Below are 6,866 nucleotides of genomic sequence, written 5' to 3'. Positions count from 1 at the left end.
GTGTGGGCGTAGAAGGCATTGATATTGGCCAGCAGGGTGCTCATCACTGCAGGAACCCCGGGACACATGTACTTAGACGACAGACAGGCAAAGTGCCTGGAAAGACAAGCACAGGGAAAGCTGGATAAAGACCTGGGTAGCAGGCCTCCTCTTCCTCCCATTTCCCCTCACACTTAGAAAGCCATCTCATTGTCACAGAGGAAAGGGTTTTATCAAAGAAATGTGGGAGTACACCGTGAAGAGCTGTGTCTATTTGGTCAGCCTGTGTCTTCTCAGGCGTCTTGTTTTCACCTAAGGATCCCTATTAGGAACGGTCACTCCTTCTGCCTATCAGCTAGCCGGCACGTTTAGGCTGAAGGATAGCCCCATCGGAGTGCGTTTTCTGTGAATGATGAGCCAAGCTAACAGGCGTCTGTACAGTGCATGACATTTCATGGAGACAAAGCCATCCTTAGTCCATTCATAATTGATTTTCATACGTTTGGAGGCCAACAGGGAACAACCACGGCATCGAAAGGCACTGTAATGTGGGAGCAGAAAGCGGGCCAGAGAAACATGGGGGGGGGATGAAGAGGTGACAAACATGGACAGGTAGAGAAGGAGAGAGAGAGAGAGCGAGAGAGAGAGCGAGAGAGCGAGAGCGATAGTTTATATGACCTCTGTCATAGCCCAGACTCACGTCATGGCCTGGTAGATTGACTCAATCCCATAGCGCATGGCAAACTCGTCCACTATTTCCTGGGCCACGTCGTCAAAGTAGACTTTCCAGGCATCGTCTCCACGAGCTTCCGGGATTTTCACCGCACCTTGGCCAAGCACATCCGTCGAGTAGTGGAACAGATTCTGGGACAGACAGAAACATTGGGTTAATGTCATTCAAACAGCTTTTATTGATCGGAAGCCAACATGATGAGTATGTGGAGGTTTATGCAGGAGGGTACCTTAGCAGGATATGTGTGGCGAAGGTATTGAGGGGTGGAAACCCTTGGTCTGTGTGATGTGACACAGGATTGTCTGCTTTGAAAGCACAGGCTATATGGTATGAGACTTATTCAAAATTTGATTTGGAAAGGTATGTCCAGGGAAGAGGTGGGACAATGCAATTTGTGATTTGAATCCCGTCTAAATGACTGATCCCGATTCGGTCGGAGACTGATTACAGAGACCTCTCATCACATGCAATTGGGTTACTCATAATACAGATGTCCTGTGGTGGCCGTTTAGGCTGAATTGATATCCTGTCTGTTTTTAGGTCATGGCAAGTGGGAATCAAATACCTCATGCAAAGAGGTGTACTGGACGTGATACGGAGCCACTTTCTCCTCTCCTTTGATCTCCACGCTGATTTGGAGGCGAATGGCACCTGACACGGCGGACTTGTCCGTCCTCTTCTCTGTAATTGAGAAAACACACACACACACACACACACACACACACACACACACAGACACACACAGACACACACACACACACACACACACACACACGATTCATAACTCCAAAACAAATCTGTGACACTGAGGCACATAGAGCCAGGTCTGTTAACACAACACTAATTACTGACTATTAACGTGGCAGTTCTATTGTAGGGGAATCTGATTCTGCGGTTTGATGGCAGTGCTGAGCCGGCAACGCTAATAGAATTCCTCTAGCTGATAGTGAGGGAGACAATGGCAGTGGGCTGTACAGATCTGCGCCTGATCACCCAAGCTACTTGAGCCAGAGCTTCTCTGGATGTGGAGTGCTTGGCAGCTCACCCCTGCTATTTGCCCTGACAGGCACATCATTAGGAGCAATTTGTACATGTCTGCAGATCGGTCGATGTCCGACTGGAGTGCTGCTACTTGATAATCACACACATCAGGAGGAGAAGGGGGGCAATATGGAGGGCCGCTTTCAGGCACAAGAAGACAGAGATAGAGATGAGAAAATGTGATGGGGCATATTACAGGACTGATCGTTTATTTTTCTTCAAATTTGAATTTCTAATGACCCCTAACCAAAGGGATAGTTTGTTGTTGCGCTTAACAGAAGGATATTAGGCTGAGCTCTTCATGTCTTCCAGTTTACAACAAAACAACAGAAGATTTATAGGCACATTCACTGCCATGCTGTTCCCGTGGAAGGTTTATTAATGCCACGCTGAAGTCATTTTCTGCACTTTTATCAAATTGAAACAAGAGATGCGTCGTGCTTAGGAACGCCTCATTCTTACATACTGTACAACATGCACATAAAAATGTGAGTGGTGCTCTTAACGGATAGCGATCAGAGCAACATGACATAATGCCTGGGGTGGGTAAATCTGAAACTTCTGGGTTGATGCCTGGATAAAAGCTGTAAAGATTTTAAAAGGAAACAGAGATAATAATTCCAAAATATAATTTTAACGACAATGTGGTTTATCTGCATGATAAATATGACAGGAGGAGATTTCCCTGAGAGGTATACAAGCGGTCTGCATTTGTGCTGTACCACCAGCGCTTATACAAAATACCATAAGGGACTGATAAACCAGCTCCTGTGTACTTTTAAGTGACTGTAGCCAGGCCTCATCCTAATGAAAATATCTTCAAACCCAGTGGGATAGTACTGGTGATTATCATGAAATACGTTTTTTGTCAGCAAGCGCAAAGGGAATTGATGGAATAAGCATGCCAGGTAAAAGCCAGTATTTTCATGCATGTCAACATGGGCCCTGGGGGCACTTCTTGCCTGTGTAAAAAAGAAAAAAGGCAGGCGAAAGGAGACAAACCACTGACTTAACTATGAAAACGGAACTCTTAGCACCAAACAGAAAGACACAGATGTGGTAAGAATGTACGCCTCATCGGAAGTAGATCAGTTCTTCAGTAAGAGAAAGTAATGTACAATGAAAGAGGGAAAGGCGAGAAAAGGCCTAAGGTAGAAATAAGCAAAACCGACACTTAACTGAGCAACAACATGCCGTATCACATGATCCATGGGCCCTGGGATAAGATGTCTATATATTGTAAAGAGGTGACCAAACCGCTCTCTTCCTGAAGAATCTGCACGTTCTTAATGTGCAAGCATGATCTCTAAGTTAGGTTATGATCTCTTAGTCCTATTTAGCATCGGTACAATGTACAAATAATGTACTTAGCGTCTGAAAATACACTAATGAAAAAGACCATCTTTAATCATCTCCTGGTATACAAACTTTTCACTGTATGTCCATCACAAGACAGCATACTCACCCAGGTTGTACCAGACGTCCATTTCTCCGCTCAGCGTTCGTACTTCAATTATACTCTGGCCCAGGAAATCATCCGATTCCCTCTTCAGACGCTGCTTTACCCTCGACTTGATGTCATCATCCTCGTCCCACACGCGCACTTTAATTCGGTCTGACGAATTGTGGCACTCGCTAGCAAAAAAAAAAAACGGGGGGAAACAACCTATAAACTAAAGAATAGTATAATACAGGATGCAATCTCATAGAAATTAACAGCTGATACAGTGTTTTTAAATAATAAGCTTAAACTTGTTTTTGAAAAGAGTTCAAACTCAAGACTTTGCCTGATGAATCCTACTTAGCTCAAGGCTAGTGAAGGCTCTGCTGTACAGGCACTCGCACTATTACACAGAACCTTGCACAAGAAATGTTTACCATTAACACACAGAGTTGTTATGGGGACTTACAAGTGAAACTTCTCCTCCCAGACAGGATTGAGGTTGCCATAAATGGTCTTGGTTCTCTTCTTGGTCTTGCCCACCTGAACAGTGACATATGGATCACTGGAGCCTGTCTTGTCCTTTGCCTGAAGCCCTTGGGCACAAACAACTAATGCAATGATGGAGAGACAAAGACGCGAGGAACAACCATTAGCAACAGAGGTGGAAAACGTATTTACATTAATTACTCAGGTAGAAGTATAGATACTAGGTAAGATGAAGTATCAACTCAAGTTTTTTACTCAAATAAAAGTGTGAAAGTACTGGTTTCAAAACTACTTTTTGTATTAAAGTAAAAGTAATGTAAGGGTAAAAAAATAATATCAATATGCTTTTCCAAATTAGACGGCGAGTTTTGGAAACAATTAGCTCACACTTGGGTGCGCAGGGCTTGGAGAGCATTTGAATAGAGTTGTTTTTGCATCCAACCATTTCGAAAAGTTCTTCCAGATACAACGAGGGTTGGCTGGTCTTCCTGGCAACCAAACGCCTCGCTGGTGCTTCGTTGGGACATTTCGCTCGAGTTCTCGCGAGTCTCTGCCGCGGACATCTTCCTACTAGGCTACATACGTCTGCTATTTCCTTGCTGGAGTGTGACGTGATTTGTGTCATGTGCAGGTGCAATGGATCACGTACAAACCAATAGGGTGTCGGAATGGTATGTATACTTCTCATCCAACCGCAATCAAATTCACTCAACCCGGATGGCGCGATTTATCTTGATTGTTTTTTTTTGTTTTTAAACGATGTCAAGCCGGAATGAAAACAAGCCGAACTAAAATAGAGGTAACAAGGCTATTTTTTTTTTTTTTTTATAATTGCGAGAAAATGTAAGGAATAGAAGTAAAAAGTCTGTTGTAAAATAATTACTCCAGTAAAGACACCCAAAATTTCTACTCAAGTAAGGTAACAAAGTATTTGTACTTTGTTATTGGACACCTCTGATTAACAAGAATCCCATGTGGTGCTGCTGAGAGTGATGCTAACAAAGTTGAACTTTAAGCCTTGGTTGAAATCATCCATTTTTCTGTCAACTTAGATCAGTGGGATCACCTGTGATGGTGATCTTGGCCGACCACTTTGAGGTGCCGTCGAGCACACTCTGCTTGATGGTCTTCATCTGCTGCGCGTGGATGGCTTTGCTGATGATGAACACTTCCCTGATGAGTTCAAAGATTTCTGGTTTGTTCCTTTCCCGGATCTTCATTCTGTCCTTCATGGCCATGATAATGTTCTGGGTCCGGTCTTCGGCTCCATGCTTAGAACTCTTCTCTGCAGCACCTATACATTTAACAAGAGTGGATACACATTCAAATCTAAACTACCGTTAATAGCGCATGTGACGTTTCATTGTTTTCTGGGCAGTACTCACGCTGTAGACAGTCAGCGTTCAGCAGCTCTTGGCACTTCTCATGGCACTTGACCCCACACTCAGAGCAACGCATGCCTTGGCGGGCTATTCCCCACAGCAGCCCCTCACACTCATAGCAGTATGTGGGTGTAGTGGCAGTCCACACCTCAAAGTTATGTGGCGTGGTGCAGGATATGGGGTAGATGAGAGCCTGCAGTGTCTTTTTGTACACATGGATTTTCTACAGAAGGGAGATATGAATGTATATCAAATATATTGAATTCCTGCTGATTCAATTATAGTGAGAGAATTGGCTGAGAAAAAAGACAGAGTGATACTTAAAATACACATATAGCAATACAAGCATGTGCAATGTGTCCTAGCCTGTAAAGATGGTGGAGTCACCATTTTTGTGTGGAACTTCTGATTCTATAATAAAAGCATATAATGTTTAAGGTGTTACTCACCAGCTCCTCATCTTTGACTGAGGACCGTGCAGCCATGGCAGATGCAATCCCCGCCTTCCTGGCTTGGACAAGAGACTGAACAGGCGGCAAGGGAAATTTTAGTTAGCATTTATTGAACGCATATATACAACCCACAACCAAGAACACCTCCAAATATTACTACTACAATGAAGGTCAGCAGGGTTAAAAAGGTGGCTGGGGTAGGGTCGTAAGAAGGAATATTCTTTTTTTTTTCCCCCACTGATGGATTCTTACCAGATGATCAGAAAACCCATGTGAGTATTATTAATTCTAAGTAACTAGTGAAGAGGAGACTACTAAAAAGGAAAAGGTTATAGTATCAACCCTATGAAATAATACCAAAACCATCAGCCACACATTTCCATTAGAGTGTTAGTATTGTATTCCACCCTTGCCCCTTTGTTATTTGTGGCTCAGCAGGCAAAGACAAAAACAAACCAAGATGGAGGAATGATGTTTTTATATTATCATGATAATATCAAGCAGGAAGAAAAGCTGCCCATGACCAAGAGGATGCATGCAAATGTTTTAATTTGAATTAAACGAGAGGTTTGCTATAGACATACATGTTTGAGGCAACTACTCTTTTATTTGTCCTACTTGATATTTTGCACTTTAGTAGAAAGGGGAGTGGCAACTGGTTTCTATTGACTTACCATAGCCTGACCAAGGAGAGTGAATGCGTTCAAGAGAGTTGTGGGGAATTGTTTTGGGTTTAAGAGAGGAGGGAGAGAGAAATTAGCAGGCTGATTTCATATTTGATTTCATATTTGTTTGTCTCCATTTGTTGGTTACAATCTCATCCCAAATCCAGCTCAAAAGGTAAAAGAACTGACTTCTGTGGTGGTCTCACAAATAGAAAAAAAGAGCACTCACAAAAAAAGAACAAAACAAACAGGATGACATGACATACAGTATATATATATATATATAGCAAAAGATTGACAAGTAAGTACTGACCACATCGCTGACCAAGGGGATAGGTTTCTTTTTACGTAGGTCTGGCATGCTGTCAATTCCATAGAGACCAGATCCGCCGCTATGCATCAACAAAAAAAAAGAAGAAAAGTGGAAAAAAAGTCCTAACATACAATAACACAGCAGCGCACAGCAGGGCATTTTCACTGTAATCCCAATGGTTAGAAGTAATAAAATTACTAACTAATTCTAACTTATTATTAGTTAAAATCTCAAAATCATTATACTTAGAATTGTTTTAAGCAAACTGAAGGTAGGTTAACTGTATATGACTTACTCTGGTTGGACCCAGGCTTGTCTAACGTTGGGATCTTCATCTCGAACCTAAAAGATTTCAAATGTGAGAATTTAGG

The 6,866-nt window shown here is 42.6% G+C and overlaps 1 protein-coding gene across 15 annotated transcripts in view; it reads right to left on the bottom strand.

The window, feature by feature from the left end:
* The window catches only part of LOC116704088 (protein unc-13 homolog B), a 97,341-nt gene that overhangs the window by 19,993 nt on the left and 70,482 nt on the right, over positions 1–6,866 (bottom strand). For 7 of the 15 annotated variants that reach the window (XR_004335584.1, XR_004335588.1, XR_004335589.1 and 4 more), the window contains 11 exons: positions 6,791–6,837; positions 6,496–6,574; positions 6,192–6,197; positions 5,515–5,589; positions 5,069–5,288; positions 4,750–4,977; positions 3,664–3,805; positions 3,219–3,388; positions 1,278–1,393; positions 680–843; positions 1–96 (listed from right to left, as the gene is read on the bottom strand). The exon at positions 1–96 is cut by the window's left edge and continues 55 nt beyond it. The gene's annotated coding sequence lies outside the window, so the exon portion shown is untranslated. Of the gene's footprint in view, positions 97–679; positions 844–1,277; positions 1,394–3,218; positions 3,389–3,663; positions 3,806–4,749; positions 4,978–5,068; positions 5,289–5,514; positions 5,590–6,191; positions 6,198–6,495; positions 6,575–6,790; positions 6,838–6,866 lie in introns of those variants that run through there. The other 8 variants (XM_032539303.1, XM_032539306.1, XM_032539304.1 and 5 more) reach the window with 2 other exon arrangements.

This window comes from Etheostoma spectabile, chromosome 16 (assembly GCF_008692095.1).
Source record: "Etheostoma spectabile isolate EspeVRDwgs_2016 chromosome 16, UIUC_Espe_1.0, whole genome shotgun sequence".
Lineage (NCBI taxonomy): Eukaryota > Metazoa > Chordata > Actinopteri > Perciformes > Percidae > Etheostoma > Etheostoma spectabile.
This window is presented reverse-complemented; position numbering and strand designations above follow the sequence as displayed.